At 41.2% G+C, this 19,931-nt stretch overlaps 1 protein-coding gene across 4 annotated transcripts in view; it reads left to right on the top strand.

Annotated features, from left to right (window-relative positions):
* si:cabz01090165.1 (uncharacterized protein LOC100333421 homolog) overlaps nucleotides 1-19,931 on the top strand; it is a 219,372-nt gene that overhangs the window by 69,674 nt on the left and 129,767 nt on the right. For 2 of the 4 annotated variants that reach the window (XM_044032537.1, XM_044032541.1), the window contains exon 3: nucleotides 16,918-17,049. The gene's annotated coding sequence lies outside the window, so the exon portion shown is untranslated. Of the gene's footprint in view, nucleotides 1-16,771; nucleotides 17,050-19,931 lie in introns of those variants that run through there. The other 2 variants (XM_044032538.1, XM_044032540.1) reach the window with 2 other exon arrangements.

Genomic DNA, 19,931 nt, shown 5'->3' on the forward strand with positions numbered 1-19,931 from the left:
GTCGATCAATAACTACAGCGGCTGCTGCTGCTTTTTCACCTCGTGTTTTCTTTACGTAAAGTTTACCATGAACCTGAGTGGACATCAGTGTTGCCCTGAAAGGTGAAGGGTTGCTGATTCATTGATTATTGTGTAAAAAAAACAAAAAACAAAAAAAACATATATCTATGTTTTTTTGTCTGACAATTTGTCTGACAAAGTATGTAAGACTGGAAGTTTTGAAGTACTCTAAGTCTCTAAAAGATAAACAGCACCTTTACACTTTACACAGCAAGAGTGTCACCCTGAAGCAGCTACAGCTTCTGTCCTGGAGGAAATATTTCCCATCTGACCATGGTTTCTCCAGGTCGGGCATGAGGCAGACGAGAGAATAGTGTGATCTGGCTTTGGAAAAAAATCTGGATCCATCTGGATACATAAGAGCGTAGAACAGCAATGGATAGAATGTGTCCAATAGATCATACTTTGAGAGATTGTCAACACGCTCTAATCCTTCACAATCTAATATTGTCATATCGTCCACCCCTATTCAGAACTACGATATGTCAACTATGTCTGAAAATCTCCGTGGTGTTGTGCTCATATCTACCAACATTATGGTTTATGCAAGTGTCTCCCTATGTTGAACCCTTTCTCCTGCTCCCGTATGATAACGCAATTTCATTAAACATTTTAACATTCGTTAAATTGGTGTTTTGTGCGTCGTGTAACCTGGCAACCCAACTCAAATGGCCCATCCGACGCATCCGAGCTCATGTCCATTCCCACACTCGAGGATGCAATTTACTGACGGATAAATAATGCTCCCAAAATCAAGAAACATGCGTCCAAATTTCAGTCTGCTTGGTGCAAGACTGTAGATCTCTGAGGTGTCCCTGGCTCCTCAACACAGACACTCACTGACACTCTCACATTCTTTGTAGCTATGGAGTTAAGGCTCATTAAAAGTCATTTTGTTTCCATCCTTGTGGCGTAGGGTTATATGACGGGAAGGCCATTCCAGCCGTTCCCCCAGAAAATATCCCTGTTTTCCACAGATGTGGTCGTGCTGATCATTGAACTGGGGGAACGGGGCAGAGGAGAGCAACGGTCCGAATCCCTGACATGATGGGAAGAAAATAAGAGGTTCAAGGTTCTGAATGAGAGAAGGGGGACGGCTGATACACAGAGCGTGAGATGACACCGGTGTGAGGGCGAGAACGAGGGAAGTGGATGAATAAAGACACAGGGAGATGAAATGAACACTATAAAGTGGCCAGCTCACTGGAAACACTCCATTCGCTTGGCGTCCGTCTCTTAATGGCTCTGAAGGGCTTTCTTCTCCATGTCACGCTCTGCTGTGATGGTGTTGTCATTACGGTGAAATGGAAAACACCGGAGTGGAGGAGCTGAAGGGGGAGGGAGTGTGGAGTGTCGCTCTGTCAACAAAGTGCCGGCTGAGTTTTTTTTTTTCTCTCTCTCTTTTTCCCTCCTCTGCTGTGAAGTCGTGGATGTTGAACAGACCGGCAGGAAATCACAGGCACAGTGAACAGTGCTCACACAGCACTGCAGCACATTGTGGTTCACTGCAGGAGCTCGGGGCTCCAGCAGGGAGCACTGCACAATGATCGTGAAGCGCGAACAACATATTTGGCTAATGTGTATGTTTAGCGCGAGGTGATATGATGATGGTGTGAGACAATAGGCAGGAGAATTGTTGTGTTACTGTACATGGCCACTTTTTGTTGTAATAATATAAGCAGAAGCATAAATCTAAACTCTTTTTTTTTTTTTTTTACGAAGAAAGTGTTTTAGTTGTGCTGGAATTTACACAATAGAGACGAAGCTAAAGTTATTCCGACGATGCAAAATCATCAATGTCCTCATCATAGTGCATCTTAGATTTGAGAAAATATTCTATTTGTTTCTAAGTTAAAGTTGAGAAATGATTCTGTGTAGTGGAAACCTGAATTCAGATACTTTCTGACTAATTTGTGGAGAGCAGAGCAGATCACACTACGGGGAGAAGCTTAAAGGAGGGCAGCGGACTTCTGATCCTCTTAATCCATCTGGTTAAGGATTTGAACATCTCTCAGTCTCACTCTTCTTACCTCTAGGTTTGCATTGCTGTAAGACCTGCATTTATGAATTAAGCCCGAGCAGAGGTGACTCATGCACTGGCAGCTTATCTCTTGTTTGTGTGGCTGGAAACAGCTTAGGTTGCACCTGCACGGCCCGTGGACATGACACCTATTCAGCGCTGTGGCTCAGATTTGCTTTATCTCTTTATTCCTGGAGGTGGAGCTGAAAGGAACAAAGTCCCGTTTTCTCAAACATTTACATCGTATATGTGTTCAAGGTCCTTAATCTGTGTGGGACTGATCAGAATGCATCCACACCAGTCTTACAGTTCATATTCATGTCACTGCAGTGCACGTGATTCTAATATTTTCCAAGCGTCACCACATTTTGCCTCTGAAAGAACAGAAAAGCGTGTTATAAGAGCTTTTGTTCAGTTGTGATTCTGCATCACCAGTGTGAGAGTTTCATTCGTGTGTGGATATGATTTTGTTCATTACTTGGATTAAGGGCACTCTGTCATGCACTGTGAAACCTGGATAAAGTGCTCCATCCCTTCTATTAGAGACATTTATGCCAAAGAGAACGAGGTAACAAAGCCATGTATGACGGTTAAGTGCGCTGTGGGCGTGCAGTAATGACAAAATGTCATATTCAGAGACTTGCTGGGATTCCCTCAAAGATCTTTGTAACACGCTTCAGATATTGAGGAAAACGTGTCCATAAATATGTTGTTGTCTCAAAATAACTTACTGCTAATGCTGCAATGGACACATTTAGTCTTAAATGAGTCATTATGATCTTGAAAGTGTTTGCACAGTTTTAGGCTGATGGGAAATTACTGCCCACATTTATATTGATTCCCCTATAAATCTTGCTTTCGCGATGGTATTGTCTTTCCACTGAGATGTTTGTTTTTCTCATTTCAGTGAATGCATGAGCTCTAGAGTGGCGGTGCTGTACTTTTAGACGACCAAATGATCAGTAATTGGTATTTAAACGGTCCAGGTGAAAGGACTAATGTGGACTGTGAGTGACTGAGGTCACAGGGTGATGTCATCGCTGTCACACAGAGCAGGGTGAGCAGAAAACGGTCGTAAGTGTGGCTACACTTCACGAAACTTGACTTAACATAATCAAGGTTATCAAAAGAGTCAGCTTTTCAATGTGTAAAACAGCAGTCCAGGTGTAACTGCAGAGAATATGTATCACACAACGTTGAGTTGTAAAAAAAAAGAAAGAAAAAAAGATGGATTTACTGCAATTTACTGATTATTGCTCAAAGACCGCAAGGGAAGCTCAGCGTCTTCTAAAATGTGGTCAAATATGAAGTGTGTTCTAGCGCACGTTAGTCCACATGATTAGCACGTGTCACCAGTTCATTCACAATCAGCTGTTTGTCACGGATGACGTGTCGCTTTACTTGATTTCCGTATTCCCGTAGCAGCCTCCGCATTAAATCCACTTGAAGCTCAGTTTCAACTGTTCTCACTGCGGTGAGCTCGACGGTGATTGGACAAATGCAACACAAACACTACTTCCGGGGAAGCTCGGCTTCTCTGGGAGTCAATAGAGAAGTGGGCAGGTGCTGGGCTTCTGCATGATGATTAGAGTAAGTGTCTGAAAGGAGGAACCGGTTTTTGATTGACAGCATTGCAAAAACAAACACGACAGCCGAGCCTTTTCTGCCTCAGTCCTGTGTGGATTTTGCGAGGGAAGTCTGTTGAAGTATCTGGTCGTTGAATGTGTGTGTTGCCTACATAATTAGCGCGTTTCCTTGTTCTGGTTGTTCGCTTGTAGAATTTACGTAAGAATTTATGTATAAATAACTGGGCCTGAAATGAGCTTTGCCTGTTTCAAAGACCAGAAATCACCACTGTTTCATTGGTATTTTGGTCGTTTCATTGTTGGATTTAATGTCAGCGATCATCCCCCCCACCAACGAGTGCTGCAGAAATTGAGCTCTTTTAGATTTCTTTGTCGGCCCCGAGTATTCACTCCACCTGTCACTGTTGTTTAGTCGTATCATGTGACATCCTGTGAAGCTGGCTGATAAAGGCCACAGTTGTCCCTCTGCTTCACTTGGACATCATCATCAGCAGCAGCAGCAGCAGCAGCAGCAGTAGTCGCCTTTTTTGTGTACAGAATGTGAACCTGACAGTTGCTGGAGAGATCGTTCTGAACGTGTCATGAGGCGAAGCAAAACTAATCCAGATCATCTGCTGACACAGCATAAGACGTCTTTTCCTGTTGTCTAGTCAGTTCTTTATCTCTCTCGTCCTCCGACCGTTCAGCTCTGATCCTTCACCAAATACTGTGGACCTGCGCCACAGCTGAACCCTATCCTTTTCATGTGCAGTCAAAATAATGAGACTCGAAAATGAATCACAGGACAGAAGGAAATAACAATGTTATAAAGAAAGTTAAAGGCCTGCAGCTATTTTAGCACCGCAGCTCTCAGGGAAACCGGCGTGGGACGTGCATGCGCATGGTTTTATAAATCAGAATATTTATGCGTGTAAGCGTTTCATGTGTTTTGGACTCGGCCCAACTTTTCAGTTGAATCCTGCACACTGGATTATAAATGAGGCCCCTGGCCGGGTGTTTCCATTTAGATTAAGATGCTTTCAAAGGTCTGTGGGTGAAAAATGTCATTTATTCTTAACCCATCCAACACTTCCACAGTTGTAAAGAATTGGTACGTGAATGATGGCTGTATTCCATTTCGCTGCTTCTGTTTTGGGGCCCTGCTATTGTTGATGCCCGTCCTCTGGGACACTGGAGTTGAATAGAATATTGTGAAGGGATGTCCCACACGTGCGTTGTCTCTTCATGTCTCCATGATGAAGGACTAATTATGTGTTCAGGATTCTGAAAAAGTGATTCTGTCACTTTTCTCATGAACGCGATCTCGCAGGAGGACGAGAGGATGAAAGACATTTAGGCTCAAGAATTAAAGTTATTAAAGCTGCTGTCGGTGAAATCCTTCCGCTAAAATCTGGGCTCAACAGCTCTAGAATGAGTGTCAGTCACATGTGTCTCTTACTCTCAGAATTCTGACAGAAGGGGAAATCTATCAAGTGTCACAAAGAGACGATCCTCTCTGCCCAGTTTAGGTCTTTTGACGTGAATAAATGTCCCCACCTCTTTCTTCATTAAAGCTAACATGAGCTTTACTGTAATTATTTATCTGATTAAAAGTGTGAACTCATATTGTTCTTTTACGGACAACATTTTAAGACTGTAACATAATATTTCAGCTATAGAACCAACAAGACAGAAGTTCTATATTCATTACACAAAAGACAGAGATCGACGAGTAGAAGGAAACTGCTGAGGAAATCATAGTAAAAGAAAAATGGAGGTGGAGATCATCAGAGAATCTCATTAACAAAAGTGATACAGAGAATGAGAGTCACATTTTTATAAACCCTATTGTCCTGATCGGTTTCTGGATCTGTTCCACATTTACAGATAATTGTGTTTCTTATTGTGATTTATGTTTATTTCTTCAGAAATAGCAAAACATGTTATGATTATAAAGCCACCTGCTTTGAATATAGAAATAGATTATTTCTTTTTAAACCACTCCATCCTGCAAACAGACACACACAAAAACGCAGATTTTCAGTGTTTTTCTGAGGTGGACTCTGTCGTTCTGTTGCCAGACAAATGTAGTAAAAACTGCTGTGAAAGCAACACACTCTCAGTCAGTTACACAAGTGTCTGACGCAGGGAAGTCATGAGATGCATCATAACCCAAGTGATCTCTCAGGAATAAGAAGAAAACAAAGATGATTTACAGGGTATGCGTGTGCAGGTTTAGACTAGAGTGTCAAAGGAGCAGCTTTGTAGAACAACGTTCTAATTGTCCTAATTTTCTTCTCAGCTTTTGTCATCACAATGGGACCTCATTTTTCAGGGTTTTTTTGTTTTTTTTTGTAAGTGTGTTAGAAATAAACCAAGATGATGAGCCCACTTACAGATTACAGCTGAAACAGATGTTTCGCTGGAAGGAATGTGAGAGACGGAGTGAGAAGCTGCAGAAGAGGTGATGGAGGTGAAAGGTGTTTAGAGGAGGGTGAGCTGTTTGTTCAGCACTGTTTACTTACCGACTGTCAAGAAATCTCACTCTCCCTGCTGCATCCCTCACTCCCTCCATAGAATCATCCAGAGACAGAGATAAAGAGAGAGAGAACGAGAGAGAGAGAGAGAGATAGCTTTAATAAAACCACAACATACAAGGAGGAAGATAAAACTAGAGGAAGTACTCGGAGAGCACAACCTTGGTTTCACAGTGCCAACACTTTACACTCAAGAGCATCAACAAGCTATAGGAAGGGAACAAATAAATACAATTTATTTAAAAGTGTTACTACAATTCCAAATTTGCTTTTGATAAACGAGACCATCTACAAAAGTCACATCATTTGACGTTATTAACAAAAACATATGAAATACTCTCCTGTCTCACTATCATTCTGAAGCTGCTGGATTTGTTCATGCACCATCATTTAACCATGGTTTCTTCCTCGGCTCGTTGTGTTGCACAAAATCCAGCAGACAACAAAAATAGCACTGGCCTTGGCAAGAGGTAATAACCACAAACACGTCTTACACACACTAACACCCTGAGGGTCTTTTACGCACAACGCTTATAAGAGCAAACCACTGAGTTTCAAGAAAGAAACACAATAACAACAGCAACAACAGCAACAACAGCAACAACAACAACGCAATGGCCTCTGGATCAGGAGAACTTTAATTGGAGCTTTTCAGGTGGGGAGTTTAGATGGTTCAAGTCAAGATGGAGGGAAGAACATATAGAGAACAAAGGGAAGAAGAAGACACTGCAGTGGGTGGTGGTGTTAAGTAATCAAGTCAAGTAACATCACGCCACTGCAGAGAGAGAGAGAGAGAGAGAGAGAGTTTTACTTCCTGCCTCGCTCCAACTGCCCGGTCACAACGCCAGTTCTTACCCGATGGGTTGTCATTATATATATAATATATATATATATATATATATATATATATATATAAATATATATATAAAGGTTATAATCTGCTCCTCGCTGAGTGAACTTACGAGTGTGGTTGTAAACTTGAGTTGTTTTTGTCGTGTGTGACACATAACTGTGACGTGAGTGCCCACTGGAACCAGCATGTGACGGACAGACTCGCTCGAGAAAAGCCCGTTACGTTTGTGATTGTCACAATATGCTTTAATGCGTCTTTAGAGGAGCGAAAGTCACCGATTTCTTTCTCTGTTGACTTTGGTGCAGGAGAGTGAGGTGTTTTCAAAGTGACAAAGACGTCAGTTTGCTTTTGAAAGAGTGTATATTTTATTTGGTGACACTTTGCTTTTTCTTGTGTCTCCGTCTTGTGCAACTGTGCACGGTTTTAAGCGGATTCATTGTACTTGCTGTATGCGTGAGTGCCTCATACGATCACACACTGAACTGTGCCTGACAGTTTTTTAAGTGTGCAGTGAGCCAGTGGAATAAGTAGCTCGTGTGTCTCTCTCTCTCTGTCCCGCGTCTGTAATGAGGGTCAGGTGAGGAAAGAGTTACCACACTGGTGCTTCTCCTGTGGTGAAGAGCTTTGAACTCGTGAAAGTTGCTGATGTAATGAGATGTGCAGCGGTTGGACCTGCAGTTATGTTTGTCTTTTGCTGAACTAATTGACTCCGAGTGCAGGGGAGATTCCCGACGCCTCAGCAGCCTGAATGTAAAACAGCCCATTAAAATAGACCTCCCTCGCTGCACACCTCCACCTCCATCTGTCGCCCTCTCTGCTTCTTCCTCTTATATTGTCTCTTACTTTTCACTTTGTTTGTTTCTTCCTCTGGTTTGTGTCAAGTTTAGTGTGTTACTCTCTGCTGTGACATGACTCTTGTGGTGCTATAACAGATCAAATCAACAAGATTAAATTATCTCTCTCCTGACCCACAATGGCTGCATGCATTCATTAGGGTTGCACATTTCTTGATCCCAGTTAAAAATCAATATTTGCTTAATAATTAACAGTAGATGATTGAAACACGTGTCTTTTTCCATCTTTTTATCTTAGTACAGTGAAGGTGCAACTCTGAGGCCACAGCATTTTACCTCCATATATTAATTTATTTAGTTATTTCTATCGTATATATTTACTCTCCTTCCCCCGCTCCTTGCCTATGATGGACGTCCTCTGCTGGTGAAACACATAACTGCACAGCATTTGAAGTTTTATTTATTTGTTTAATTAACTAATGATATTTCTGGTGAAACGATCAAGGATTTTATGTGCATCCATTTGCATGACACTGATGTTTAATTTCATTATTTTTATACATTCCTTCTAAAAATGTTTGGATGTTGTGTATGAGTTTTATCACAAGAGATGTGTGTGTGTGTGTGTGTGTATGTGTGTGTGTTGTCTTTATGTTTCTCTGTTTGGTACAATTCAGAAAGAGCATTTAATGTTGTTCTTAGTGCATGTTTATTCTTATACAGTGTGCGTGTGCGTGCGTGTGGGTGTCAAAGGGATTTATCCAGGAGGAGGAGGGGAAAGATGGCCGACTGGTGATAGAGGCAGTTGCCAGGTGACTGTTGGGGGTTGACTTAGCGACCAGCCACCAAATTACTTTTTTGGAGGAGAGAGAGAGAGAGAGAGAGGGAGGGAGCAAAATGGAGCTTACGATAGCACCACACTTATCTGCTGTAAGTCATGGGGCAGAGGTGTGAGGGAGGAGAGGGAAGAGTGGGTGAGGACATGTAAGAGGCAGGCAGTGAGCCTCTATAAGAAGCTAAAGCAGTTGCACATTAATGGCACCATGAATGAATGGCACAAAATCAGTAGTCAGTAATGGACTAGGATTTAAACCAAAACAAATACCTGGGTTTAGAGTCAACACTGAGTAAGAGAGCAGAGTCAACTCTACCACTTCATTTCTGGACAAACTTGTTTGAGGGTTTGACAAAACGTCCAGTTTCTACAGCTCCTGCGTCATGTAATAAAGTAAAGCTGTGTAATAAACTATGATGACAATTTTCCCAACCTTTTAAATGAAAGAAAGCCTGAAAAATAATTGCATCCATTCATAATATCGTGGCTCATCAATAAATTAATCAAGGTCAGTTAATCGTTACTAGAGCTGCGACTATCGATTAATCTGACAATTATTTTCTCGATTCATCAAATCGTTAAAAAATGTCGATCGGTGTTCGTCACACCTGGAAATGATGATGTTCTCAAATGTCTTGTTTTGTCCACAAACCAAAATGGTTCACTTTTAATGATTACTTTGTTATCCAGAGCAAAGAAATGAAGAAAATACTCACATTTAAGAAGCTTAAACAATCGGAAATCTTGTTTTAATCATGAATAATGCTTCAAACCAAATAATCGATTATCAAAATAGTTGTCGATTAATTAAGTAATCGATTAATAATCGTTTCATCCAGTAATTGTTTCAGCTCTAATCATAAAACTAATCTAGTCTGCAGTCAGAGGCAAAACCGCCGCCTGACCTTTGCAGGAGGCTGTAGGTCGTCACACGTCCACCATCCAATCTTCAATTTATTGGCAGTTATGACCGCCTCTGTGTCACACACACACACACACACACACACAGATGCACACAATATCTCTTCAACACACACATGTAAACACACTTTAGCACCGACATTGATAAATGACATAAGAGCTTGCACGCTCATTATCTCGCACACACACTCCATCCCACTTCAATGGACAGTTTGGCACTCATTCACTATCTCACACACACACACACACACACACACACACACACACACTGACTGAAAGTGACAGATGGCAGGTTGTTGGACTGAATGCCGCGACGGCAGCACCGCTTGTGCGGCATTTCCAAAGACGAGGGGCGTCGCCAGATTGAGTTCCCTTGTCGTCGGAGTGACAGATAACAAGACCCCAGCAATCAAACCCGACAGTATCAAACGCTGCATTATCAGTCAGAGCTGACAGGGGAAGATGGGCCAATGCGCGGAGGACACAGGACACAAGGACGGGCGATTTCAGAAGAGATGGGACACAAGGAGGCATAGGCGTCTTTGAGCATTTGAGGAGGAGGGTTTATGGAGAGACTACTGTAGGTCTGAAGTCATTTATTGTGAAGTGCAGTTAATTAGATGAGTTAAAAAAACTTTGTGGAGAAGTTGTTTTCTTCTTGTTTTGCTTCCATTTGTTAAATTAATGTCCCGTAATCGCCTCTGTTAATGCAAACTTAGCACTCTCATTTTAGTACTTATTCACCATTTGCATTCTCTGAGTTTCTCAAGCAGAAATAACATGTTCACTCTTTAATTTGATCGTTTTTGGAGGGGAGGGATGATGAGCCTAAACTCTACATAATAACATCTAATGGAGAGATCATGCAATTAGTTTCAACCTATTTTTTTGTCCTACTTTTAATGGGTTTGTCATATCCCGTCTCATACCTAATACTGGTGTACATGTTTACGGGATAAAAATCATGTCACGGCAACACGAGCATGGCTGAAAGATAAACCAGTCTGCAGGATATCGTGTTGCTTTGGTCAATTTGTGAAGAGGTTTCAAACTTTGAAATGAGTGCTTGAGACAGCAGAGGACCAACAACTCAACAAACCTCAATTCCTGACAGGGAAGGTTTATCAGTTTTATTTTTTCAGAGCAAATAAATAAATAAACAATACACAAACAAGGGTGAGGTAATTTCATGGGAACAGCTAGAGATGCTTTCAAGGAACCTCTTAACTCTCATCACTTCAAATACACACATTCACTCCACCTCCCAAAAGCCTGCAATGCTGCTGCTGCTGCTGCTGCTGCTGCTAACCTGTGGTAAGAGGTACACTTCTAATTGGGTCGTCATCAAATCACTGGTGCCATGCAGCAAAAAGACCTGGGTTCACGACCTGGTTGGGCATTTTGGTTACCTCCCACAATCATGCAGAGGTTAATTGGACACTGAATGTGAATGTCGTCTCTGCATGCTAGCCCTGTGATGAACTAGCGACTGCTCCAGTGTGTACCCTCCCTTTTGCCCTATGTGAGCTGGGATTGGCACCAGCAGCCCCCGAGACCCTCATGTGGAGGATAAAGCGGTAGACAGTGAATGAATGGATGTTTCTGTATTTCACAAGTTGAATTATTTGTTTAATTCCTCCGTTGTCGCTCTGCAGCTGTATTAGTTATGTTGTTACAGTGACACATATCAGAACATGGCAGGGCTCATTTTGTTCATTTTGAGGTCAAACTAAACCACAGTGCACAGGTGAGCAGTATTCTGCATGATTAATCCACAGATTACACAATGAATATTACATCCATGCAAATGTGACTCATGTTTAACGTGGATATTGGTTTTGACTGTACTTTTGATGATGTCTACCTTATTCCATTGGCTCTTCAGAAGCTCAATTGATATCAATATATCTTGATGCCAAATAGACCTGAAAGTGTGTCTACACAAACTGTGTCACAATACTGGGGCTGCATACTTTGGAGGCTGCATTTCAATTCTGTCTGTGTCGTCTTGATTTTAATGGCCCATTAAGCAGGCTCCTCAAATGTGTCCTTCTGTACACAAACAAAATGGATGGTCAAATCTACTCATACTACTTTATCCTAGGATTGATTGATTATTATTTATGACTTGGTTTTCAAAAGGTGCCGCAGCAAGTGATGACACCAAAGCGACCAAGGAAAACTTTCACCAGTACCAGACCTCAAACAGTACAAAAACAAGGGGTTTTAGAGCTTGAGTTTTCATTAAATATTAACATGAGATGAGATGTTGGTGATCTTTTCTGTGCCCAGCTTCTGTTGCTTGGCAACAGCCATAATGGCAGGACAAGCTGGTGACATGATAGAATTTTGACATGGCAGTGTATATCTGTTTTCATGTCCAGGTGTCACAAAGAACACAGGTTCACTGTGTTCACTAGACCTGCAACTAACAATTATTTCCATAATCTTTTAATCTGTCGATTATTTTCTCGATTAATCGACTAATCATTTGGTCCATAAAATATCAGAAAACCTTAACAAATGTTGATCGGTGTCCGTCAAACCTGGAAATGATAATGTTCTCAACTGTCTTGTCCACAAATCAAAATTATTAACTTTTAATGATTTCTTTGTTATCCAGAGCAAAGAAATGAAGAAAATACTCACATTTAAGACGCTTAAACAATCGGAAATCTTCGAACCGATTAATCGATTAATTGTTTCAGCTCTAGTATCCACACAATGCACAATTGATTGAGTATGAAAGTGTTGGGTTTTTTTTTTGAAGTCCAGCTGATATGAGTTGATCATGTTTCCCCTACATTCTTATTGACATGAGATCAATAGAACTTCCTGGAAACCTGATTTGATCAGGAAGGTGGCAGCTGCTAATGCAAAGCCCTGAGAGCCATCTCATGTCTAATCACACTGAAACACAGGCTCTGTTGTGGCTTCTTGTTTTTGAAGGTTACTTGTGTTGTAATTCTCTCATTCCCTCATTTTCTTATTTGCTCAGCGAAAAACCAAACAAGGTAAATCGTCTGAAGCATCTGCATTTACATAAAGACGCACACACATGCAACACATACACACACACAAACCAAGGGCGCGTATGTGTAGCCATGTTACTGTGACAAATACTGTGATGCACAAGTACATGCATGAGTGCAAAAGTGCATGTGTAAAGCAGATTAGACACACACTCAGTAACATGTGATTGAGTGCACTACTCATTACAATAATCCCTTTGTTACGTGGAGTCAGACCATTCAATTGTGTCTGATAATGTGAAGCCCTGTCGCTTTCGTGCACGTGTGTGTGTAATTTTCACGTGACTGCTATTCATGTGTCGATTGGGATGATTGGCCTTGACTTGCAAAACTAAATTAAAGTGTCAGTCAGACTTTAGGGAAGAGGGGACAGAAGCGACCAATTTTTTTATTTTATTTTATTCATAACCAGAGTAAAGAAAAGAATGTGCTGCAGAGAAAATGCTGAGAAGGCAAACAAGAAAGCTGTGAAAGTTTTATTCTTGGAAGTATGTTTGAAACTCTGTCCCTCTGAGTCTAACTCTTCTTTAGCTGTGCACGTTTTCAACTTTCAGCCTTCATGTGTGATGCAGCTTTGTGTTTGTGCCACAGGAGCTGAACCTTTGATTTTTAGGGGAAGGAGAAGAAGAGGAATGAAAGACCTTCCTCACTTTCCTCCTCCTCCTCCTCTGTTTCTCTCTGGTGTGAGATACAAACCCAGCAGCACTGGTTTGATGTTCTTTGTTCTTGGACCTCCATGCAGTGTCACAACACACATGTCAACGGCATGAGTGGCAGCCTCTCTGTGATCACAGCTTAGATGGTGTGGCTTCTGTGACATTATATATATATATGTGTGTGTGTGTGTGTGTGTTATATATTCTATATATTCTGTTTACTTTTTTGTAAATGCTGTAAAGTTGCGTCTTCATTTGTGCCCGAAGTGAAAAAGTAGAACTCAAAGCATGTTTCAACCAAAATAGTAATGTTCAAAGCATAGAGCAGCCATGGCCAAGTGTAAAGGGAACCTGGTTTGTAACCTGAGGGGTTGCCAGTTCGAGTCAGGTCAAAGGGCTGGGGTACCCCTGAGCAAGGTCCCCAACCCCCATTGCTCCTCAGGTGCCTGGGCGCTGCTGAGTGGCTGCCCAATGCTCCTAATTCCAGGAAGGTTCCCAGTAGAGGATGGGTTAAAAGCAAAGAAAGAATTTCCCTAACGGATTAATAAAGTGTAAGAAAAAAAATGAATTTTTTGTGGCCATCCCCTTACCAAAAAAATACTGTAGTTTTGACATTGGTGTCAGGAAAGCCCTTACCTTACTATAAGTATTTATTTATTATTTAAAATTAATTTAAAATGCAACAAATGTTGTTTCTAAAGAGAATCTACATAAGTAATGCAATAAACACTGACTGACACATTAACAGTTGACGATGAGTCAGCATTTCCAACCATATTGTTCCTGTTTTGTTTACATTGATTTAAGAAAAAAAAAAAAGAACAACTTCATAAATAAACTCTATCATTGTTTATAGACAATAGAACTATTCAGTTGTTTAAAGGTTTGGCTAATTGAATCAGAGCTTTTTGTCCTATACTTAAAGTGCGACTCCTGTGTGTGTGTGTGTGTGTGTGTGTCATTGTGCCACTTAATCTCTTTCTTATAGAGCTCGGGGGCCATGCTATAGCTAATGCTAATCTCACCTCTCAGCCTAAACCCATGCCAGGGCTAATCCATAATGCTAAAGGTAATCTGCTCTTGTGTAGACGGTGCTAATGCTAATCCTGCTGTTACCCGGAGACGTTCGCTGCTGCTCTCTGTGTTCTTGTTTAACCCACTGTGTCTCACCGCTCCGTATCTGACTTCCCCTTGTGTGTTGGACTTTACGTCTGACTACAATCCTGCTAATCCTAATCCAGCCCTTTTTCCTCAGAGCAGAGCACCTAAAAAGTAGATCTTAACCTCATATAAACTTCAGTTTCTCAGCCACTCGACAGTTTTGCTTCAACTGAACATGAATATGGATTTTATTGTTATTTTTAACTTCCAATTGAGTTATTTCACAGTAAAGGTCCCTTTTACTGACACACTTTTATAAAGCACAGTGGGAACAAAACCATCCACATTCATTTGGTATTATTCATATTGTAAAAATGGGTCATCTAAATCTATACATCTTGCAATCTGCTTCCAGATGACATTTTCAGAACCATATCAGAAGCATTAATACTTCCACAGCTGAATGATCACATGACCATTCACATACTGTACACTGCATGTACCAGTGTAAACAGGAAGCAGATTTTAGAAAATAGGAGACACAACAAAAGTCAGAGCAGGGATTTCTCTCATGAGACTTGACAATGTGGTGAAACTGAAAAGTCGACGGCTGATCCTGGAGTGTGATGTGGAAACGGACTGTTTTCAATCCACAGCCAGTGCTCTGAGGATTTGGGGCATTTTTTGTATGAGCATTTGTGAATTAAATTTGCTGATCTGCCCTGTTCTGCATTTATCTGCTGCTTCCTGTCATGTCAAAACTCAAAGCTGTACTGTTGTATTTTAAAGTCGTGTCGATTGTGTTATCTCACTCAGTCACACCTCATCACCAGGAGTTTGTTGTGTTTTTCTTTGTTTAGCTTTGTTATAAACGCTCACTTTTTCTTTCTCTGTATTCTTCTGTTGTGGCCACATTTTATCACCTTGTTTAATTACCTCACTTGTATTTATTTTATTACCAAACAAATGGAATTAACTAAAATAAACACAGTTGCTTCCCTGCAGGCATGTATTCCAATTAGAGAGGTTTCTTTTTTTTACAAACAATGTATTAGAGAATAAAGAACAGTATACAATGGAAAGCATATAGGATATACTGTATCTATGTTTGTTTACCAGTGCATATAATATGATGTAACTATTCTCCCAAAAGGCAAATAGTCACCTACACTCCACCCACATGGAGTGCACATCAAAGTTAGAGAGAAAAACACCTTGAGGCATCTTGTTTTACTGTATATAACAGACTGTGATGTTTATTGTCTTTCCACGAGTTCACTCTGGGAAGAGATGTCCTGAATTATTTCATAATTTATTACCATCCTTCCCTTTCCTTTCACCCTCCGCGTCAGCTCGACTTAGCAGTTCTCTGCGCTCACGCCAGATGCTGTTGGGGAAGCCGAGGCACAGGGAACACGAGCCGTCATCAGCAGGTTTCAGTGTGTGGGAGGACAGAGTGACGAGGGAAAACAAGTTTCTCAAAGCAGGGAAGAGCAAGAGCGTCTTATCTCTTTTCTTTGTTGAGGACACAGGTAGAACTTCAGTGTACAGTAAATTTCAGCAGCCCAACAAGAAAACACACACTCTGTTTTTAAGCACATTTTAGACGTGTGCATAAAAAAACCTGAAGAGAAATGCACAACGTTCCACAAAGTCTTGAAATATCCCATATCATTTTTATACATAAGGGGGGTGGTGGGTCACAAATGTATTGTAGATGAAAACAGATTCATTGAATAAGGGATAAGTGACAAATTCCGGGATAAGTCGGAAAAACATGCAGATTTGGGGATTAGGCAAAATGGACACTTGATTGTTTGTCGCTATGTCAGCTGGGATTGGCACCAGCACCCCTTGCGACCCTCATGTGGAGGATTAAGTGGTAGAAGATGAATGAATGAACTTGAGCCTTTACAGTATGTCCTTCTTTGACCCAAATTTTATTGAAAATTTGGGTCAAATTTGTGACACAAATGGAATCTTACCTTCAGACTCTGGTAGACTAGAATAATAGAAAAACGGAAAATGGTCATCAACTTTTAATTCAAATTTAATGAAAGTCTCCTGTAACTGTGCCTACATTAATGTGGATATTAATGGATCCCAAGGTTTGGACAAATACTGAAAAACTGAAATAGTGTTTGGGATTATAGAGCCATATAAACTGTATAGTTAATTCATACTCTGTTCTGCACGTGTGTGGCTTGACAGTGAAACATTTGAGATGTGTTTGTTGTGATTATCAGAACTCAATTTACACAGTTAACTTTACATTGTTTGCTGAGTGTGGCTAACGTTAGCCACGCTAGCAGCAGCAGAAGCGGGCCTGTGCTGCATGTGGTGATACACCGAGAGAGAGAGAGAGAGAGAAGGAGAGAAGGAGAGAAGAGATAGAGGACAGGCTGTCGAAGAAGCTTTTGGATGAATAATGAATTAATGATGCAACATGTTGACATTTCTCTTTCTCCTCTCCATCCCTACACTCCTTCCTTGTTCTATTTCCACTGTCCTCCCTCCCTCCCTCCTCTCTGCTCTTTCTGCAGGTAGGAGGGTGTCCTTGTTAGCTTGTCATTCTCTTGTAACCCCGAGGCCACTGATGTGACTGGAATCTGAATCCACCACTTGAAGCAGCAGCCGACTCTACCTGAGGACTTCCTGATTCCCCAGAAACGGAGGTACATTCAAGATAATGGCATTTTTAATAATGGCTGCAGTAATTCTCTGCACAGTGCGATAACGCGTGAGAAAGAGTTATACACGGTGTCTTCAGATGACAAAGCAGCAGTGACATTCAGCTGCAACATTTATCAGGCAGTTCATTAGGGGGAAATATTGTAACAGCGCTATCATTTCTGAGAGGATTGTAGTGCAAATTACTGTTGTGTAACTGGTGAATATACAGGCCACTGTTGAATCGCTGAAAAGATCCTGATGGTTATCTGTTGGAATGGTAATATATACATGAAAACTCAAATGATAAGCTACGTATCAGAGGTAATTCTCATCCACACTAAGTGTGCGTCGATACCACATAGTATCTGTGAATCTGCCTGCAATTACATCTCATACTGCTGCGGCGTTAAATATGAAGTGAAAGAAAAGATTTCTCAATCTTTCTTTCCTTCAAAAAACATCCGGCGGTCAACTTTGAAACTCTTAGGTTGTTGTAAATGTGCAGAATGTGAGTTTAAAATTCTCAGACTGCAGACTCTGGTTGAATTTGAGCCACATTTACAAAATGTGTACTTCGTATAATCCTGTAAATATCACCTGTGTTCTTTACTGAACCACAAACAAACACAACTGAGGTTGCCTCTGACTCTACATAAGGTGAGAGCTGAAATGAAATTAAAGGCAGTAACAGCAGTTTGGCAGTGTCCTCCAGGGTTTTCTTCCGTCTCTAGAGGCAAACCGGCCCCAGCAGAGAGCTGGAAACGCGATCACACAGCTGATATATATCGGTCCATCGTCGGGAGACGCAGTGAATTCCTCTGGGCTGTGTTCACTCTCCATGCAGCAAATCTGACTCCACACAACTCTAAAACTGTCTCTTTACCATGATTTAGTGCTCCGATCACAGCCATTTATCTTCCACACGGTGGATATGGAGTCTTTATCTGCACTACCTGAGTTTCCTAATGGAACAGGAAACCCGTGACCTTTAACCTCTCCTTCACAAATCCGATTCTTTGGTTCTATTTTTTCTCTGTCTGACCTTTTACATTCTCTTCTTCTCTCTCTGGAAGGTTTTATTGGACATGGATGAATATATGTACACAACAGTAACACACACCAGATGTCAGCAGTCTGTGTGTGTGTGTGTGTGTGTGTGTGCGTGTGCGTGTGTGCGTGTGCGTGTGCGTGTGTGCGTGTGCGCATGTGTGTGTGTGTGTTCACGTCTGTCCTCAGTTTTCAGTCAGAAGAGGCAGTCAGCCATGACTAGGTGTCAGCACATCATACAACCCCACTTCAAAACACCTTAACTATTCATTTAATTTAAGATTTCTCAATCTGTTGTCTTCAAGCAATTGCTGAAAAAAGTTTCATAAGACTAGTTATTTCAGCCTTCTTTATTTTTATAACACCCCCTGTCTTATTTCCCCCCTTATTTTTTGATCTAATATGTAAATTTGAAGATATGTAAAATCTTTTCTATCAAGCTGCGCAGCTTCTGATTTCTAGTTATTCTTTGATTGTTTCCCTCTTTCTTCATTCTCTGTTTCTTGCCTCTCTGTCCCTCTCTCTCTCTTTCCAGCAGCTGATAATATTAATATCAGCTTAGCTCCACGATCAAAAGAGTCTGTGATGAATAATAATTATAAGACAATTACTGCGAGGAGAGATAGGAGAGCTTTACATACACACACACACACACACACACACACACACACACACACACACACACACACAGAGAGAGCTTTGCTGTTTTTTGTTTCATCCTTGTTCATTGCTTGTTGTTTCAACACAAAGTGTGAAATATCTGCAGCTAAGGTTCTCTTCCCCTCTCTCTCTGCTACTGAAGTGCATGATTACACACCTCACTACAGCTGCTGGATGTCAGCTCCACTGAACTGCAAATCACCTGTTGCATGTGTCACAAACACAATAATATGTGTCATGTACCCATTTCAAAGTAAAAGCCCTCCGGTGTATCTGTTCCCTGTTTCCATTCATGTTTTATCAACAAGACTTTTATTGTGAAATTATTTGCAGGACCAGTGTGGATCTTGGGCTTCACGCTAAAGAGTCCTAGCATTTTATTGAGTACAGAAGAGCATTTAAAAGTGTATTATTTATGGCAATTTTCAAAGGTAAACTCCATGTAACCTGTAACAGCATCTCCCCAAACAGGTGATGTCATTGATATGCGACCAAAATATGAATGTAGCTATAAATTTGGATTTCTATGGATTTGAGTGTTGGAACATTAATGTTTTAGTAGTGTGAGTACACTAGTCAAAAGATATACAACATTGGTCTTGTTAGTAGTTTTTTGGTTTTATGCAGAGTTATTAAATATTACTTCCTGATAGTCCTTCCTCCCAATTGCTTGATCCAGACTCCGCCCCCTGCTTTACATTTGTGTACAATCTCCTGCTGTTGCTACATTTGTCATATTATGTCAACAGTAAAGTTTGCAGAATGTCCTTGCCCAATTCTCGGGACATTGTCCAGAGTTGATGTCTTAAAAAGGCTTGAGATAATTCAGGCGCGGGACATTTTGGTCCTCAGCGCTTTCTCGCAGTATAAGGAGCAGAGTGAGCACTCCTTGCGGTCGCTCTGAAGTTGTCCTGTTCGCCTGGTGTTGACCTTTGGCTTTTGTAGTGATAATCTGGGCTCCTTACTCATTTCACATCCAGCAGAGCCCTGTTCAAAAGTGTTGTTTGCAAGATTGTTCTGAAAGTCCTGTCCTTGAAATGAAAATAAGCTCAACAATACTGAGGTCAAGTTCCAAGCTAAATCGCGACTTCAAACTTTAACCAGTCCTAACTCAGAACCTGGTCCGGGGATTTTGTCTAATAAATCACTGCACCCTTCACCACGTTTAACATTTTTA

This window comes from Solea senegalensis, linkage group LG8 (genome assembly GCF_019176455.1).
Source record: "Solea senegalensis isolate Sse05_10M linkage group LG8, IFAPA_SoseM_1, whole genome shotgun sequence".
Lineage (NCBI taxonomy): Eukaryota > Metazoa > Chordata > Actinopteri > Pleuronectiformes > Soleidae > Solea > Solea senegalensis.